We start from the raw sequence: 21,056 nt of genomic DNA, 5'->3' as shown, positions 1-21,056 counted from the left end.
ATAGAAGTACACGCCCACCAGTATTTTTCAATCTGTCTCTTCATGTATGTCTAAAGTGATTGCACCTGATGAGCAGGAACACATAATACTATTTGCAACTGTGTTAGCCCTTGGCTATGTGTATCAAATCTCCAACTACAGGACAAAGATCAAAGCCCATTTGCATCCACATAAACAAAGCAACAATTTTCTAAGCATATGTACTCGTGCAGTGTAAACCCTAAAATTTGAAATGTCCAAGTCCCTGGGCATGATTAGTGCTAATAAACATTAACATCAGTCCCTGGCTGCAATGAGCTTCCAATCTAAAGTCCAAAATTAACTTTCTTACATTAGAACCTATTTAGACAGGAGACAAATAAAATGCTAGCATGTCTTTGGATTGTGGTGAGAAACCCACACAGGGAGAACATATAAACTTCAACACAAGGATTAGCATGTTGGGGAATTGAACCAACATCCCAGGTGCTGCTAGACAGAACTGCGACCCACTTAGCCACACACATGTTCTCTGCATCTCTGTGGTGTGAACCAGCCCTAAGTCCATAGCCATGCTCAGTGTCACAAGCAATATACAATATATTGGCCTAAGTATTGGGACACCTGCCTTTAAACACACATGAACTGTAATGGCATCTCAGTATTAGTATTTGGTTCAAAACTCATTTGGCCCACCCTTTGCAGCTATAACAGCTTCAACTCTTCTTGTCCACAAGGTTTAGGAGTGTGTCTATGGGAATGTTTGACCATTCTTCCAAGTGCATTTGTAAGGTCAGGCACTGATGTTGGATGAGAAGGTGTGACCTACAGTCTCCTCTCTAATTCATTGCCAAGGTGTTCTGTTGTGTTGAGGTCAGGACTCTGTCCAGGCCAGTCAAGTTCCTCCATCCCAAACTCCCTCATCCATGTCTTTATGGACCTTGCTTTGTGCACTGGTCCAAATGATTTGGTGGAGGGGGATTATGATGTGGGGCTGTTTTTCAGGGGTTGGGCTTGGCCTCTTAGTTCCAGTTAAGGGAACTCTTAAGGCATCAGCATACCAAGACATTTTGGAAAATTTCATGCTCCCAACTTTGTGTCAAGCCCCTTCCTGTTCCAACATGACTGTACACCAGTGCACAAAGCAAGGTCCATAAAGACATGGATGAGCAAGTTTGGGGTGGAGAAACTTGACTGGCCTGCACAGAGTCCTGGCCTCAACCCGATAGAACACGCTTTGGCTGAATTAGAGTAGAGACTGCGAGCCAGGCCTTCTCATCCAACATCAGTGCCTGGCCTCACAAATGCACTTCTGGAAGAATGATCAAACATTCCCATAGACACACTAAACCTTGTGGACAGCCTTCCCAGAAGCTGTTCTAGCTGCAAAGGGTGGTTAAAATCAGATTTTAACCCTACGGACTAAGACTGGGCTGCCATTAAAGTTCATGTGTGTGTAAAGGCAGGTGTCCCAATACTTTTGGCTAAATAGTGTATCTGGAAAAGACTTACAATTGTGGTGGAACCCTCCTACACATAAATACTACATTTAGACATAATTATAGCACCTGGGAGATGAGACAACTTCTCTACATGAAGCAACATGTTTGGGATTTAAACCCAGACCCTCAGGGATACTAAGCAGAAGTTCTAACCTCTAAGCCACAGAGCCACCACATGTGAGAACCTCCTACACATAACTACACATAAATACACATAAAAACACATAAAAACATATAAATACTGCATTTCTTTGGCCATACAAGTGATGGAATTACATTACTCAAGAGTTATTCTTCTTGATTTATTCTGTGATATTTGGTGTTTTTTATGGGTGAGAGTAGAATATTACCCTCAAATTTTTGGGAATTACATTTTGCTTTCTGATGTTGGTACACATATCACATTTTTTGGGCTCAAATTATGAATATTTGGAAATAATAAAAAGCACCAAAAATTGTGATTCATTTTAAATTTGCATCAGCAATGGTATTGTTTGTGGATTATAAAGACACCTGTGTGAGTTTGGGTAAAGATTGTTGTGAGATTGAGAGTAACAAGTGAAAGTGACAGAGAAAAATATATTTTACCAAAACATCAAAACATTCCACATTTTAGTATTCTTAAAATCAAAATATTTTAAGTAGAAGCAACAATGTTGCAAAGGAAAATTTATTTCACAGAAAGATACATTTCATCTCAACACTAAAAGGTTTTTTTTGTGAAAGTTAGAATTGTTCCATTATGCCCCGTACACACGGTTGGACTTTGTTCGGACATTCCGACAACAAAATCCTAGGATTTTTTCTGATGGATGTTGGCTCAAACTTGTCTTGCATACACACGGTCACACAAAGTTGTCGGAAAATCCGATCGTTCTGAACGCGGTGACGTAAAACACGTACGTCGGGACTATAAACGGGGCAGTGGCCAATAGCTTTCATCTCTTTATTTATTCTGAGCATGCGTGGCACTTTGTCAGTCGGATTTGTGTACACACGATCCTGCTCTCAAACTTTGTGTGTCGGAAAATCCGATGGAAAATGTGTGATGGAGCCTACACACGGTTGGAATTTCCGACAACAAGGTCCTATCACACATTTTCCATCGGAAAATCCGACCGTGTTTACGGGGCATTAGAATAAATGGCTGAAACTTGATTTGGACTAAAATAGAGCAGATTTTCACTTAAAAAAATGCTCTCTAATTAGCTCTCATTTTGGTATTTACTATAGCTCCGGCTTAAAAAGACACTTGAGTTAAAATGAGAGTTATTTTCAGGTCTGAGCATGCTCAGTTGTGTTGGCACCTAGTTGTCCAAAACGGGGAATTTTTCACTTCTCAGACTTTTAAAGATATTTCAGTGTAGAAATCACTTTTTCACACAGTTTAAAAGCAGATTATCTTTAAATAATATACTGCATATTTCAGTACCATTTAGGCAATTATATCATGCTCTAAACATTATTTCCATGTGCACTACTCCAGGTTTTAGCAGAGTAAGGGTTTGGGCGCTATTTGGTTTCAGGGAACAATAGTAAATTCAATTTTGGGAGTATTTTCTCACCAGCGCTGGAGTGAATACCGTTTTAGCGCTAATTACTGCTAATTACCACGACTTAGTGCTAATTAGCGCTAATTTGCGCTAATTAGCACTAATTTGCGGCAATTAGCACTAATTAGCGCCGCAGCTCTATAGTAAATGACCTCTATAGTAAATAACCCCCAGTGTGTCAACATGTGCTATCTGCCATCACGGGAGATCAATGTACATGTTTTGAGGGTGCAACCCCTTCCTCAATAATAAAGTAGCTGAGAGGAAGGGGTTGCACCCACAAAACACGTCCATTGATCCCTCAAGATGACAGCTAGCACATGTTGACATTCGGCAATTTGTGTGCATCTTCAAAATTTTGCTTTTCCAGGGGTGACTTCACCCCATCTGCTGAACGCAATATCAAACACAGTTTATAAATACTCATGTCTGATATTGCCTTCACTTTCTATAAAAGTTGAACTTTGTAAGTTCCAGAGTTGTTTTTTTTAATGGTTTTAAACATGCCTGTTTTACCTTAAAAGGCAATTTCTACTTTTAATGTGACCAAAAAAATAGTTTTACAACAAACATGTTGGTTTGTTCTAAAAACCTTTTAGAAATGCACATGTAAATGTGCTTTGATTAAAAAGTTGGGAATCAACAATGTGTGGCTTCTTCTTACAATGCTCAAAAGTATTTTATGTAGTAAAGTTGGTGTTTTCAGTGACAATGGGGGTTATTTACTAAAGGCAAATCCACTTTGCACTACAAGTGCAGTTTCAGTGCAGTCTCAAGTGCACTTGTAGTGCAAAGTGTATTTTCCTTTAGTAAATAACACCCAACAGTGTTTTCTAATTTGACACAATCACGCCATTTTCTGGACTCCCCAAATTTCGGTCATGGTCAGCTAAAAGAAAGCCAAGCAGTAAATCAAAGCAAATATTTGTTCAGTTTAAAATATATTTTTATTTAAAAAATGTTTCAGACATTGTCTGGCATATTGATGGCCCCCCTACCTACAAAGTATTCCATGTAACTTATACGGACCTCGCGGGCACTCTGGGGGGGCAAGCCAGGATGGCCAGTTTCAAGCGCCGTCAGGGTTGTTTCATTAATATGAATTCCAGCCTCAGGCCAAACTGAGCCATCATAGTTCCAAAAATTTCTCCTTAAAAAGTTGTGGAGAACACAGCAAGCCAGAATGATGTGATTGAGTTTATATTCCGCCATGTATATCGGTGTAAGAAATAGGCGGAACCGGCTGGCCATTATTCCAAACGTGTTCTCCACCACTCTTCTGGCTCTGGCCAGCCGGTAATTAAAAACCCTCTGGTCTGGGGTGAGGGTCCTCATACGAAATGGCCGCATAAGATGGTCCCCCAGCACAAACGCTTCATCTGCAACAAAGACAAATGGGAGTCCTTCCACATTGTCTTCTGGAGGCGGCAAGTCCAAACTGCCATTCTAGAGACGCCTGTAGAACTCCATGTGGGCAATGACTCCACCATCTGACATCCGGCCATTCTTCCCCACGTCCACATACAGGAACTCGTAAGTAGCCGACACCACCACCAACATCACTATACTATTGAACCCCTTGTAGTTGTAATAGTATGACCCGAGTTGGGTGGTGGGACTATATGAACGTGTTTCACATCAATTGCCCCAACGCAGTTAAGAAAGTCCCACTGCTGGGCAAAGTGGGAGGCCACAGTCTGCCATTCCTGTGGGTTGGAAGGAAACTGTGGAGTCAAACAAGAAAAATAAATTACTCATTTTGCACATAAACATTGAAAGCAAATTAGAAACAAACATTATTGGCCAACATCAGTATAACATTTATTTTAGGGAGTATTTAAAGACAAAAGTATAAGGTCCACCTATCAGATTCCTCCCCCCACCCTCTCATGGGCCATTTTAAAAATTTTAGGGGGGGGATGTTTTGGCCAGGTAACCCTCTGCACTTCATTGAGAGATGAATGCCTAAATAATGTGTATTACTTTGGCCAGCCCCTCCTTACTTACACTATTGGCAGCCCACTGGACAGGTAAGAAGTGTCAAAATACAAAGATATAAATACACACTGTACACATTTTTGCACATTTTTACATTCTGCTATTACCTATCAAGATAATAATAGGATACAAAAACTTTAAACAGTACCATTTGAAAGTATTCAGGCAGGCCCTTGCACTACATGCTTTGGGGAATTCATCCATAAATATGACCACAAAAGAGGTGGGTATAGTGTGTATGGGTTTGGAAAAGTCAGCAGATAGAGGATTGGTATCAGCTGACTTAGCAGTTGGGGGGAGGGTGGGTTCCAAATGATTTTGGGACCCAAAAAAAAAAAGCCTCTGGCACTCTGCCTGAATTTAAAGCACAAATCACAATTTCTAAACATTTTCGGGGGTATTTAGGGAAAAGCACTACTATGGAGCTGACAAAATACATTGTTAATTGAGTAGACGAGGTGGATATAGGCCCAGGAGAGCATGCTGGGGAGGTAAGTGAAGGCAAATATGTATGAAGGACAAACATTTTTTTTATAAAAATCCAGCATGCATGAGGACAAAGGGGACATTCACAGCATATTACAATCATGGTAATTAGGGAATAAGGAAAGAAATACACTATATAAAGAAACATTAAATACAAGAAAATGTGATGTTAAAGGATAAAAATCTTACCTTAATATACTCCTTCTGCAGGACCTGGATGATGGCAGAACAGGTCTCTGAAATGATGATCCCCAGAGCCTGGGAGGAGATGCCTGTCGAGAACTTGAGGTCCTGCAGGCTTCTCCCCATCGCCAAGTACCACAGGGTGGTGACTAGCCTCTGCTCCGCAGTGATGGCTTGCCTCATGCAGGTATCCTGCCTGCTGATATAAGGGGTCAGCAAAGCCAACAAACGGTGAAAAACGGGGTCCGTCATTTGGAGAAAGTTCCTACACTTACGTACACGCAACATGGCTAGAAGACGGTCGGCTGGTCAGAACGAAGTAACAGAACGCACTGAAGAACAGCAAGACCTGTGAAGAGGGACCTGAAAATCAGTAACGAACAGACAAGAACACAATGACAAATCAATGGGAACTCGTTGAACGCACTGAAGACCAGATACAAACCCACAAACACAAACTGAACAGCAGAAATGCGATCTGAAAACCACGAGTCTGAAAAAGCGCGAATCATCTCTCACCAAACTTTTACTAACACGAGATTAGCAAAAGATGCCCAAAGGGTGTCGCGCTTGGTATTGAACTACCCTTTTATAGTCTCATCGTACGTGGTGTACGTCACCGCGTTCTTGGCGTTCGGAAATTCCGACAACTTTGTGTGACAGTGTGTATGCAAGACAAGTTTGAGCCAACATCCGTTGGAAAAAATCCATGGATTTAGTTGTCGGAATGTCCGATCAATGTCCGACCGTGTGTACAGGGCATTAAAGTGGTTGTAAACCCTCTCATATACCCAGTAAAGTGACTGGCCTCAGATGATACCCAGAGATTAAACAAATCGTCCTACAAAGGTTTTACTTGTTTATATGAAGTCTTCTTATCCCTACACCCCTTCAAAAGGGCAGAATCATGTTAAAATCCATCTCCATCCGTTAGTGTCACAGAGAAGGGGGTGGAGAGCTGCAGCAGTTACACTGTGTGAGAGCTGATTGGAGGAAAGACATGCCCCCCTCCACACAGGAAACAGAAGTGAAGGAAAGATACAGAGCTGTGTTCTGAATAGACAAGCTCCATGCTAAGCTCCCTCTCTCTCACAAATGTATCTCATGTGTTGGGAAAACTTCTCAGAAGGGACTCATGCTGATAAAAGAGGTAGGAAGCACCAGAGAAAAACGACATTTAGAGAGCGAGAGCTAAGTAAACACTACAGATATATATGCTTTGTTCAGATTCTTGTCTGAGGTTTACAACCACTTTAAATACCCTGTTTAGAGTATGAGTGACATCAGGATCATAGTCCAAGCAGGAATTTTAAGAGAAGGAAAATAGAGGGTAACTAATAGGTGATAAATACAGGGAGAAATTTACAGTAAGACCAGTATGCCTTATTAAGGATTGAGTGTTAGTAATCAGAACTATTAGGATTGTTCACCAGGTGGACCAGGACATAGAGAAATGTTTGTTAGGGTGATGCTTCAGAGCAATCACTCGTTCATTAAAAATTTGAATTTTAGATTCTTAATAGTGTTGAGTAAGTTTGGTTAAAACGTGTGCATAATTTCACAGTGGTAATGCAATTCAGTGGCTAGCAAGAGTTGAGTTACTATCGTTTTGAATACACAGGTGGAGGAGGGGGGTTGTTAATGATCAGTCTCCAAATGTAGTAGAAGTTTTTTTTCAGGAGTACCTGTAAAAGCAGAGATTAGGTAGAAGTTTTGGTTTCAGTAGGAGCAGAGGAATTGGCAGAGCCAGAATATGTGGTAGAGAGAGCCCACTTCTCCACATCCTCCCCAGCACAATGTGAGGGATCAAATTTGGAGATTTTGCAAGGGGTAAGGTTCCATCTATGTATTATTTTTGGCAAGCTTCCCAAGGTTTCATACAACAAGATGTTGATCATGGTATTCAAGGTCCAGCTCATTTTCCCATGTAGTCAATCAAACAGATGCCTTTCTAGAACAAAGAAATCTTCTTTTGAGGCTTTGGGCTAGAGAGGAATGTGTAAATCACGTTGGCCCTTAAAATGTCCGGGTCCCATTTGTGTTTTGAGAAAAAGTGATGGACTCAGATATAAATAGTCAGAGGCAAGGACTGAAAGGTTTCTGCAAAGGGTATCACGGAACACAGTGTAAACACACAAATCCCTGTGCTGTCAGAGGAGAGGAGACATGTCGTTTGTTCCTAGTAAGTAGGAACAGTGATAAGTCTCCTCTCCTACTCAGTCCTATCCCCATACAGTTAGAACACACTGAGGGAACACAAATTGAATTCCTTAATCGAATTTAATTTTTATAGCACTGATCGCTGTAAAAATGTCAGTGGTCCCAAAAATATGTCTTATGTCCGATCTGTCCATCGCAATGTTACAGTACTGCTAAAAATCGCAGATCGCCGCCATTACTAGTAAAAAAAAAAGAAATAATAATAAAAATGCCATAAAAATGCCCTAAATCTTTTCCATAGTTTGTAGGCACTATAACTTTTGTGCAAACCAATCAATATACACTTATTGCGATTTTTTTACCAAAAATAAGGAGAAGAATATATATTGGCCTAAACTGATGAAGCATGAAGAAATTTTTAAAAAATGGGGGGATATTTATTATAGCAAAAAGTAAAAAATATTGTTTTTTTTAAACTTGTTTTTGTTTTTTTATAGTGCAAAAAATAAAAATCGCAGAGGTGAATAAATATCACCAAAAGAATGCTATATTTGTAGAAAAAAAAGGACGCAAATTTTGTTTGGGTACAGCATTGCATGACCGCGCAATTGTCAGTTAAAGCGCCAAATTGTAAACAGTGCTCTGATCAGGAAGGGCGTAAAATCTTCTGGGGCTAAAGTGGTTATACCCTAAGGGACATAAACATGAAAAATCAAAAGTGCTAATTTTAAAGGCTTATATGCAAAGCATTGCCATAAAAAGTGTATGTGGACCCGGGTACTGCCCTAGGGGACATATATCATCAATGCAAAAAAAACGTTTTTAAAATGACCGTTTCTTTAAGAACAGTGATTTTAATAATGCTTAAAGTGAAACAATAAAAATTAAAGATTTATTTAACCACTTCAGCCAGCGGAAGGATTTACACCCTTCCTGACCAGAGCACTTTTTACAATTTGGCACTGAGTCGATTTAACTGCTAATTGCACGGTCATGCAATGCTGTACCCAAACAAAATTTGCGTCCTTTTTTTCCCACAAATAGAGCTTTCTTTTGATGGTATTTCATTACCTCTGCGGTTTTTATTTTTTGTGCTATAAACGGAAAAAGACCGAAAATTTTGAAAAAAAATGATATTTTCAACTTTTTGTTATAAAAAAATCCAATAAACTCAATTTTAGTCACACATTTAGGCCAAAATGTATTCGGCCACATGTCCTTGGTAAAAAAAATGTCAATACGCGTATATTTATTGGTTTGCGAAAAAGTTATAGCGTCTACAAACTAGGGTACATTTTCTGGAATTTACACAGCTTTTAGTTTATGACTGCCTATCTCATTTCTTGAGGTGCTAAAATGGCAGGGCAGTACAAACCCCCCCAAATGACCCCATTTTGGAAAGTAGACACCCCAAAGAAATTGCTGAGAGGCATATTAAGCCCATTGAATATTACATTTTTTTGTCCCAAGTGATTGAATAATGATAAAAAAATAAAAATAATTTTTTTTTTACAAAAAGTTGTCACTAAATGATATATTGCTCGCATATGCCATGGTTATGTGTGGAATTGTGCCCCAAAATACATTTAGCTGCTTCTCCTGAGTATGGGGATACCACATGTGTGGGACTTTTTGGGAGCCTAGCCGCGTACAGGGCCCCAAAAACCAAGCACCGCCTTCAGGATTTCGAAGGGCGTTAATTTTTGATTTCACTCCTCACTACCTATCAGTTTTGAAGGCCATAAAATGCCAAGATGGCACAAACCCCCCCCCCATGACCCCATTTTGGAAAGTAGACACCCCAAGCTATTTGCTGAGAGACATGTCGAATCCATGGAATATTTTATATTTTGACATAAGTTGCGGGAAAATGACAAACTTTTTTTTTTTTTTGCACAAAGTTGTCCCTAAATGATATATTGCTCTAACATGCCATGGGCATATGTGGAATTACACACCAAAATACATTCTGCTGCTTCTCTTGAGTACGGGGATACCACATGTGGGACTTTTTGGGAGACTAGCCGCGTACGGGGCCCCGAAAACCAAGCACGCCTTCAGGATTTCTAAGGGCGTAAATTTTTTATTTCACTCCTCACTACCTATCACAGTTTTTAAGGCCATAAAATGCCAAGATGGCACAACCCCCCCAAATGACCCCATTTTGGAAAGTAGACACCCCAAGCTATTTGCTGAGAGGCATGTTGAGTCCATGGAATATTTTATATTTTGATAAGAGTTGCGGGAAAATGACAAACTTTTTTTTCTTTTCTTGCACAAAGTTGTCACTAAATGATATATTGCTCAAACATGCCATAGGTATATGTGGAATTACACACCAAAATACATTCTGCTGCTTCTCCTGAGTACGGGGATACCACATGTGGGACTTTTTGGGAGCCTAGCCGTGTACGGGGCCCCGAAAATCAAGCACCGCCTTCAGGATTTCTAAGGCGTAAATTTTTTATTTCACTCCTCACTACCTATCACAGTTTTTAAGGCCATAAAATGCCAAGATGGCACAAACCCCCCCAAATGACCCCATTTTGGAAAGTAGTAACCCCAAGCTATTTGCTGAGAGGCATGTTGAGTCCATGGAATATTTTATATTTTGCCACAAGTTGCAGGAAAATGACACTTTTCTTTTTGCACAAAGTTGTCACTAAATGATATATTGCTCACACAGGCCATGGGCATATGTGGAATTGCACCCCAAAATACATTCTGCTGATTCTCCTGAGTACGGGGATACCACATGTGTGGGACTTTTTGGGAGCCTAGCCGCGTAAGGGGCCCCGGAAACCAAGCACCGCCTTCAGGATTTCTAAGGGCGTAAATTTTTGATTTCATTCCTCACTACCTATCACAGTTTTGAAGGCCATAAAATGCCCAGATGGCACAACCCCCCGCAAATTACCCCATTTTTGAAAGTAGACACCCCAAGCTATTTGTTGAGAGGCATGTTGAGTCCATGGAATATTTTATATTTTGCCATAAAAATACATTCTGCTGCTTCTCCTGAGTATGGGGGTACCACATGTGTGGGACTTTTTGGGGGCCTAGCTGCATACGGGGCCCCGAAAACCAATCACTGCCTTTAGGATTTCTAAGGGCATAAATTTTTGATTTCACTCCTCACTACCTATCACAGTTTTGTAGGCCATAAAATGCCAAGATAGCACAACCCCCCCCCCCAAATGACCCCATTTTGGAAAGTAGACACCCCAAGCTATTTGCTGAGCAGCATGGTGAGTATTTTGCAGCTCTCATTTGTTTTCAAAAAGGAAGAAAGTCAAGAAAAATTTTTTTTTTTCTTTTTTCAATTTTCAAAACTTTGTGACAAAAAATTAGGTCTGCAAAATACTCGCCATACCTCTCAGCAAATAGCTTGGGGTGTCTACTTTGCAAAATGGGGTCATTTGGGGGGTTTTGTGCCATCTGGGCATTCCATGGCCTCCGAAACTGTGATAGGCAGTGAAGAGTGAAATCAAAAATTTACAGCAAAATTTCAGCCTTAGAAAGCCTGAAGGTGGTGCTTGGTTCTCGGGGTCCCGTACGCAGCTAGGCTCCCAAAAAGTCTCACGCACGTGGTATCCCTGAACTCAGGAGAAGCAACAGAATGTATTTTGGGGTGTAATTTCACATATTCCCATGACATGTTTGAGCAATATATCATTTACAATTGTGTCACAATATAAATATTCCATGGACTCGACATGCCTCTCAGCAAATAGCTTGGGGTGTCTACTTTCCAAAATGGGGTCATTTGGGGGGGGGTTGAACTGTCCTGTCATTTTATGCACAACATTTAGAAGCTTATGTCACACATCACCCACTCTTCTAACCACTTGAAGACAAAGCCCTTTCTGACACTTTTTGTTTACATGAAAAAATTATTTTTTTTGCAAGAAAATTACTTTGAACCCCCAAACATTATATATTTTTTTAAAGCAGGGCCCTACAGATTAAAATGGTGGGTGTTTCATTTTTTTTCACACAGTATTTGCGCAGCGATTTCTCAAACACATTTTTTTGGGAAAAAACACACTTTTTAAAATTTTAATGCACTAAAACACACTATATTTCCTAAATGTTTGATGAAATAAAAAAGATGATCTTAGACCGAGTACATGGATACCAAACACGACATGCTTTAAAATTGCGCACAAACGTGCAGTGGCGACAAACTATATACGTTTTTAAAAGCCTTTAAAAGCCTTTACAGTTTACCACTTTAGATTTACAGAGGAGGTCTACTGCTAAGATTACTGCCCTCGATCTGACCTTCGCGGTGATACCTCACATGCATGGTGCAATTGCTGTTTACATTTGACGCCAGACCGACACTTGCGTTCACCTTTGCGCGAGAGTGGGGGGGGACAGGGGTGCTTTTTTTTTTTCTTTCTTTTTTTTTTGCTTTTTTATCTTATTTTTAAACTGTTACTTTAATTTTTTTGACCCTAGATCTCTCCTCTGCCCTCAAAGCATCTGATCACACCAAGATCGGTGTGATAAAATGCTTTCCCAATTTCCCAATGGCGCTGTTTACATCTGGCGAAATCTAAGTTATAAAATGCTCGTAACTTCAGGTTTCTTGGGCCATAGAGATGATTGGAGCCATTCTGGTCTCTGATCAGCTCTATGGTCAGCTGGCCGAATCAACCGCTGCATTCTCAGGTTCCCTGTTGGGACAGGAGAACCAGAGAAAAACATGGAAGACGGTGGGGGTTCATTCCCTCCCACTGCTTGTAAAAGCAGTCTAGAGGCTAATTAGCTGCTAGGATTGCTTTTACATGAAAGCCGACTGCTGGCTGAAAAGAATAATACCAAGATGATACCTAAACCTGCAGGCATCATTCTGGTATAACCACTTAAAGTCCAGCAACATACCAGTACCTTGCTGGTCCTTGTTGGGCATATATTGTAAACTTTTTTTCATGCAGCCTGTGGGCTGAACAAAAAAAAGAGATTGATCGGTGGGTATACCCACCATTAGAATACCTCCCTTCATCCACCGACTTCTAATGATGGGCATGTGGTGGTGAAATCACCTTCAACAGCGCTGGAGTCACGGCTTTATGTATCGTGGGACCAAACGCTGTTGCTGTCAAGATAAATAAATCCGCACTGCAACTGAATGGCATACCTGCTAAGCAAATGATGTTTAACAATAAAACAAAATAACATTACAGTATAATAGTAAGACTTAGCATACCTGCAAAGCAAATAAAAAAAAAACATAGTAAAAAATAAAACATTTAACGCAACCTGTGCCTAAAATATATATATGCCGAAGCATGGGGGCATCCTCCCGCAAAAGGTAGGAGCAAATCGCTCCTCCGCCCACTGCTGCCCCCATGCTTCGGCATATATGCTGAAGTATGTATCTGTGGTGGTGAAATCACCTCCGACAGAGCTGGACTCATGGCTTTATGTATATTGGGAGCAAACGCTGTTGCTGTCAAGATAAATAAATCCGCACTGCAGCTGAATGGCGTACCTGAAAACAAAAAAATGGTTAACAATAAAACACAGTAAACTATAAAAAATTACATACCTGAAAAGCAAACATGATAAAACATAACAACAATAAAACATTGCAGAATAGAATTCAGTAAAAAAGAGCAGAACAATAGAGAGAGAATAGAGAGAGAGAGAGAGAGAACAATAAAACGACAACTATTTTTGTTGTTTACTTTATATTTTTTTTGTGTATTTTTTTTTTTTTTTACTTTTTTTTTATAAGTGTAACTTTTATAACTGTAACCGGTTCCAGGTTTGGGTCTCTCAAAATGCGATGGCATCTTGGGAGACCCTGTGAAAGTGTGTCCTAGTCTGTGCAATGCTGTACCCTACGCTAAAACTCAACTAGTGTATGGTAGCGCTCAAAACATTCACCAATGCATAGACCAGGATTGTCAGGACAGGAAGGACAATAATACCGGGTGTCACGCCTATATCCGCGCTTTCTGCAGACACGACATTTTCTTTGGGGGGCTCGTTGGGTAGGAGTTCTCGGGAGGACATAAGGAAAATGCCTCTCATACAGCATTTGGTTGAGGAAGGTGAGATGGAGCACCGTCTGGAAACAGAAGGGCTCTGACGATCTCTTCCTGGAATTTAAGGAAGGATCCAGTCTGTCCTGAAGCTCTGTATAGCACATGAGCGTTCAACAAAGCCAATTGAAATAAGTATACAGACACTTTTTTGTACCAGCGTCTGGCCTTATGGGCAACTAGGTACAGCACCAACAACTAGTCGTTGAGGTCCACCCCTCCCATATTTCGGTTATATTCATGGACACAGAGGGGTTTCTCCACAACACCAGTCGCCGTAGTAATTTGGACCGTCGTGTCTGCATGAAGGGAGGTAAGAACGAAAACATTCTTATTGTCCCTTCACTTCATAGCGAGCAAATTATTACACCGCAAGCAGGCTCTCTCCCCCAGCCTAAGACGGGAATCTACAAGCCGCTGGGGAAAGCCCCGGTGATTAGGTCGCACGGTGCCGCATGCTCCAATTTGATGATCAAAAAGGTGACTAAATAGTGGCACGCTCGTGTAGTAATTGTCCAAATATAAATGGTACCCCTTTTTGAATAAGGGTGACATCAAGTCCGACACAATCTTGCCAGCACTTCCTATGTAGTCAGGGCAGTTTGTCGTCTCTACGTGACTATCTTGATGTTGATGGGGACAAGAGCGTCTTCCCGACAACCCTGGTCATTGGCTGTTGGGGTCTGCAGGCGGGCAGGCTTATCGGAATCTGGAAGCCCCCTTTAACAAGGGGACTTCCAGATCCCACCCCTCCATGTGAATGATTATCGGGTACATTGTACCCCTACCCATTCAGCAAAAAAGTGTCAATAAATAAAAACCACAATAGACAGTTTTTGTCAATTCCTTTATTAAAAAAGAAAAAAAGTGTCCTACAATGTACATCCATCATCAATCATGCCGCCCGATAGACCCGAAAATAGAAAAAAAAAAGAAAAAACTCCCCTTCATGGGAGGGCTTGCCTGGCTGTCTTTTCCCTTGGACAGCTCTTATATAGGCAAGGGCGGGCCACCCACCCAGGTAACCAGATGACCCCACCACCGTTTGACGTCACATGATGTCTGAAGGGGGCGGGGTCACACCATTACATCACCAGGTGGCCCTGCCCTTGCCTATATAACAGCTGAGGCTAAGCTTTTTTATTTTTTCGATTTTTCAGGTCCGTCGGCCCGGCGTGATTGAAGATAAATGGACATCTCTGGACACTTTTTTTTTTTTTTCCTTGTCAAAAGAAGTTTATTGAGTATACAATGTTATAAAGATACATAAAGTAAGTTTACAAGGATCTATAAAGTAAGCTCATTGTTTTACAGTAGGGTTTATATAGGTAAATATCATGAAATTTCAAATATTAAACATTGGGTTCACGTAAACCTAAATTAAAGATATATATCATTTCCTTAGTTACTTTTGTAGGTATTTAAATGATTTATACCTACTATACATATTGTTTACAAGTAGAGTGTATATAGGTCAAATAAATTCTGATAATGAGCTTTAATCGTAAGGTGGAGAAAAGGAAAGAGAAAGAAGAAAAAGGGTTGAAAGGTAGAGGTATGGTCCACAAGGTTGTCCCGCTCGTCAGTTTATTATTCTTTTTAGTTCTCTTTGAAGCCTTAGAATGGGCGTCTCTGTAAGTCATTTAATCTGTTACCATGGCAACAGGACAGAGTCATTGAAGTTTGACAGGAACTGTTGTTTTATCCAAGGATGCCAAAGTTTTTCAAATTTTGGAATTTGATTTTGATCGATGGCTACCATCTTAGCATGGGACATTGTATTATTCATTCTGTGAATTGTTTCTGCTAGTATCAATGTAGGAGATTTCCATGCCTTGGCCACTGTTTGTTTTGCAGCCGTTATTAGTTGGATCATAAGTTTGAATTGAGAGAGTGTTAACCATTCCGGTTTTAGATTAAGTAAAGTTAAATATGGATCTGGTTGTATTATTTTTTTAAATATTTTAGATGCAATCACGAAGACTTCCTTCCAGGTTTGGATTACTGGGCATGTTCACCATATGTGTAAATATGTGCCTATTTCTGGGCATCCTCGAAAACAAAGAGCTGAAGTATTAGGTGAATATTTTGCCACTCTAGCGGGTACAAGGTACCAGCGAGTTAGGACTTTATAATTTGTCTCCAGTGCTAAGATGTTGGGTGAAGATGACTTAGATGTGAACCATATGTTAGACCAGTCCGTGTCTTCTAAAGTTCGTCCCAGGTCCTCCTCCCACCTCTGAACGTAAGAGGGTCTATTAAGATTTGCTACTCCATATAATTGATTATAAAGTGATGAAATTGTACCTTTAGCAAATGGATCTTTTGTACAGATTGATTCAAAAATGGATAATTGGGATAATGGTGTATCCCCCTTTAGGAATGGTGTATAGAAATTTTTGATTTGGAGATATCTAAATATCTCAGAGTTTGGTAGATCATATTTTTCTCTAAGCGATGGGAATGAAAGGAATTATTTAGATGCTATGAAGTCATTTAGTGTCTGAATGCCTGATGTTGTCCAAGCTTTAAAAGAATTTGGGTAGATCCATGCCGGATAAAAGGCCGGATTTCTGATAAAAGAAAGGAGAGGATTGTGTGGAGATTGTAACTGATATTTGGTTTTTAGTTTATCCCAGAGAGATAAGAAGTGTTTAGTTATGGGATTATGAATTTTAAAGCGGTCTTTAGGATCAAGCCATAATAAATTTGATATTAATAGAGGGTCATTTTCTGAAGCCTCTATAAATACCCATAATGGGATTTCCTGTTTTGCATGGTATTTGGACAGACTGGCCAAATGTGCCGCTCTGTAGTAGTTAGTAAAATTAGGGTATCCCAGGCCTCCTTTATTTTTGGGAAGATGTAGTGTGTGTATAGGTATACGTGGTTTAGAAGAGCCCCATATAAACGAAGTTGCTCTTTTTTGTACTATTCTCAAAAAATAGGAAGGAATTGGAATAGGGAGGACTCTGAATAGATAAAGCAATTTGGGTAGAATAGTCATTTTGATTGCATTAATCTTCCCCATCCAGGATAAAGGAAGTTGCGACCATTGTTTTATTAGATTTGTGATCTGTCTTAATACAGGAGGATAATTGGTTGAGAATAAGTCCGAATGAGAGGCTGTTAAATGAATTCCAAGATATGGGATTGATTTTTCTGCCCATGTGAATGGGAGTGCAGCCCTAGCCGGGATCAATTCCATGTTTGTGAGTGAAATATTAAGCACTAGGCATTTCTTAGGATTAGGCAAGCAAAGAAAATATTTCCACTGCTCAGGCTGACACTGACCCAGGTGTAAGTAGAAGTTTCAGAAGAGCTCCAGGTGCTGGCTGAATGCTAGGCAAAGCAGGCTTGAATGGAGGAGAAGATTCGGATGCCGCACACCGGATGTAGTCAAAAAATTTTCACTTTATTGAAAAAATGGGATCATCAAAATAACAAGACTGTCATGCAGAAAGTACAGATAAGCTGACACGTTTCGCACTCAGGACTGAGTGCTTACTCATAGCTGAGTAAGCACTCAGTCCTGAGTGCGAAATGCGTCAGCTTATCTGTACTTTCTGCATGACAGTCTTGTTATTTTGATGATCCCATTTTTTCAATAAAGTGAAAATTTTTTGACTACATCCGGTGTGCGGCATCCGAATCTTCTCCTCCATTCAAGCCATTTCTTAGGATTAATCATAAGGCCGGATAGGGCTGCAAATCCATCAAGAGCTGGTATTAAGTTAGGACCAGAGACCTGTGGTGATGATAGAAAAAGTAATATATCGTCTGCAAATATACATAATTTGTGTGTAATACCTCCTACTTCAATGCCAGTTATAGTTTGGTTTGTTCTGATATATTGGGCCATGGGTTCGAGTATAAGGGCAAATAATAAGGGAGATAATGGGCAACCCTGTCGGGTACCTCTTTCGATATTAAAGGCTTCAGATTTGTATCCAGCATATTTTATATAGGCTTTGGGTTTATTATATAATGCTTTGATCCATGTTAAAAAGTGGGGTCCAAAACCCCATTTTTGTAATGAATATTGCATATATTGCCAGGATACTGTGTCAAATGCCCTCTTAATATCGAGAGATAGAAAACATAAAGGGATTTTCCGTTTTTTAGCAATATGTGCCAATAACACTGCCCTGCGTATATTATCGCCTGCCTGTCTATTTGGCATGAAGCCTACTTGATCTCTATGTATTAATTTTCCTATAATGCTATTGAGGCGTTTTGCTATTATTTTTGCTAATAATTTAATATCAAGGTTTAACAGAGAGATAGGCCGATAATTCACACAGGAAGTATCATCAGAAAGGGGTTTTGGGATCATACAAACAATTGCCATTAGTGTTTCTTGCCGAAAAGAATGTCCATCTAGAAGTTTGTTAAAAGTTTCAGTGAGAATGGGAGAGAGTATTTCTGAGAATGTTTTATAGTATAAAGCCGAGTAGCCGTCTGGGCCTGGTCTTTTGTTAAGTTTTAGGTCTTTTATGGCGTTAGCAACTTCATCTATAGTTATAGGCTCATCCAAACTGCTTTTTTGATTCTGAGATAACTCAGGTAAGGTTATTTTTGAGAAGAAGGATTCAGCCTCTGTAGGATTAAATTCATTGTTTGTCTTGTATAAAGTTGCGAGATGTGAGTGAAATTTATTGACTATTTTAACTGGATTACAAGTGTAAACATTTTTTGATAATTTCAAACGTATTGGTTTGAAAGATTTGTTAGTTGAATTTAATGCCCGAGCCAAATATGTACCTGGTTTGTTTGTATTCATGTAGAAATTGTGTTTGGAGCGTTTGAGGGATTTATCAACTGACTCAGTGAGAAATAGATCGTATTCCAATCTAGATTTTTCTAGATGAGATTTTGTACTCTGAGATGGATTATCTTGAAATGATATGTAGGCTGCATTAAAATTGAGTTCTAGTTTTTTTGCTAGATTTTTGCGTTCCCGTTTAAATAGTGCCATTTGTCTTTGTATTGTACCACGCAAGACAGGCTTATGAGCTTCCCACAGTGTTATTGGGGAGATGTCTGTTGTATTATTAATTGATATGTATTCCCTTAAAGCTTGTTCAATGGCCATCTGATGTAGTGGGTGTTTGAGCATTATGTCCGGTAAGTACCACGTTGGGTCATGCGCTTTTGGTATGGCTGAGGCTATAGTAGTGTATACTGCATTATGGTCAGACCACGGAATCGGAATTATATCTGATGCAATAATTTCTGGTATCATTCCTATTGTTAGAAAAATATGATCTATTCTGGTGAAGGTTTGATGAGGGTGCGAGAAATAAGTGAATTTCTTTTTCATTGTGTTACTTTCTCTCCATGAATCTACCAGATTGTATTTGGAAAGAAGTTGAGAAAAAGGTAATCTAGAGGTTATTTTGGATGGTGTAAAAGGTGATTTATCTAGAAATGGGAGGAGGACCTGGTTCGAATCCCCACACATTATCACTGTTCCTATTTTGTGTGTATTAATCACTTGTAATATATGTGAGAGGAATGGTGTAGGTTGTTTGTTAGGAGCGTAGTAGGAAATCACCGTGATTGCTGTATCCATTATATAACCCATGAGTATCAGGTATCTACCTTCTGGGTCTTTAATTTCTGATGATAAGGTGAATGGTGTGGATCGGTGAAATGCAATTAGAGTTCCCCTTTGCTTGGTACAGGCAGAAGCCGTGTAAATTTGTTGATAAAAAGGAGAAATATATTTTGGAGTAGAATCTTTGGTGAAGTGTGTTTCTTGGAGGCATACTATGTGAGCCTTCTTGTTATGGAAAGTACGGAAGGCTTTGGTCCTTTTTTGAGGGACATTTATTCCCTGAACATTCAGGGAAAGTATATTCAGTGGTGCCATGGCAATAGATCAAATAGTTTTGACTTACTTTTTGTTATGCAGAGCTGACTGCGCAGGTCAACCTGTGTGGACTGAAGAGATGAATAGATAGAAAAGAAACCAGTGAATTCTGGAGTAAAGAGTAAACAAAAAACATATGAGATTAGATGATACATTGTATAAATTATTTTTTGCAAGTAATCACAATTTACCCGTGAAAGAGAATAAATATCTCTCTCAGGGGAATAAGTGCCTTTGTCACACTCCCACATAATATGGTTGGGAGAATGAGGAGGGCTAATGGGGGTACACGGATCTTCCGCTTACAGGAGAGAAGTGCTATGTCAAAAGACATCAAAATGATGTTTCATTAGTTGAAGTGCAGAATATAGTTTTTGTTGAAATTATTTATTCCAGGGTGGTTGTATATGGTTAGTCTTGCCCTAGGCTAAATAATTCAGTTAGAAAGGTACTGTTAATAACTTTGGTATTGATGAGGATAGTTTGAATTATTTTGGGATTTTAACCCTTTTAGAGTAAACAATTACATATTTTATTCATATGTAACTGTTTAGATATGTTAACTCATAAAATTGAGGTTGTATTGCTTCAGATTAGAATAAACAAAAACATAATTCTAGGAACTAGTTAGGTAATAATATATTTGTTTTAAGAAAAGAAAGAAAAAAATAAAAATAAAAAAAGCTTCCATTACTTCTGGACTATTGAACATATTTGTCCTAAAAAGTAATACATCTATTGTTATTACCTGATAATATATAACTGAACAAGAATTTCCTTATTTCACTTATATATTCTAAGGCTATATGAATCAGAAGTAATAAGAAATATAACTGGAATGTAACATGATCCCACACAGTGTGTGACTATCAGAATGCAGTTACATTCAGTTAAAAATATAGGTTTTTTATAGAGAACCATCTCTTAGTATAATAAATGAAGAGATATCAGGAATTAGGATGTCAGTCCATTGAATCTTCTTGGTCCATGGATGATGTGGCATAACGGCCTCTTTTGTGAGAATGATGATTCCCGTTTTGTTCTGGAATTTTCTGGGTGTTGCCTGAAGGTGAAGATGATGCCATTCGTCTGCGTGTGGGAGTGTTGCTGCTTGTGGGTTCTGTCAGATTTAATTTTAAAAGGGTTTGTTTTAGTTCATCTGCTGATCTGCTTCTGTAAATTGTACCTTGGTAGTTAAATCTGACTGAAAAGGGGAAGCCCCATTGATACATAATGTTGTGGCGTTGCAGTTCCATTAGTTGGG

This window comes from Aquarana catesbeiana, linkage group LG05 (assembly GCF_042186555.1).
Source record: "Aquarana catesbeiana isolate 2022-GZ linkage group LG05, ASM4218655v1, whole genome shotgun sequence".
Taxonomy (NCBI): domain Eukaryota; kingdom Metazoa; phylum Chordata; class Amphibia; order Anura; family Ranidae; genus Aquarana; species Aquarana catesbeiana.
This window is presented reverse-complemented; position numbering follows the sequence as displayed.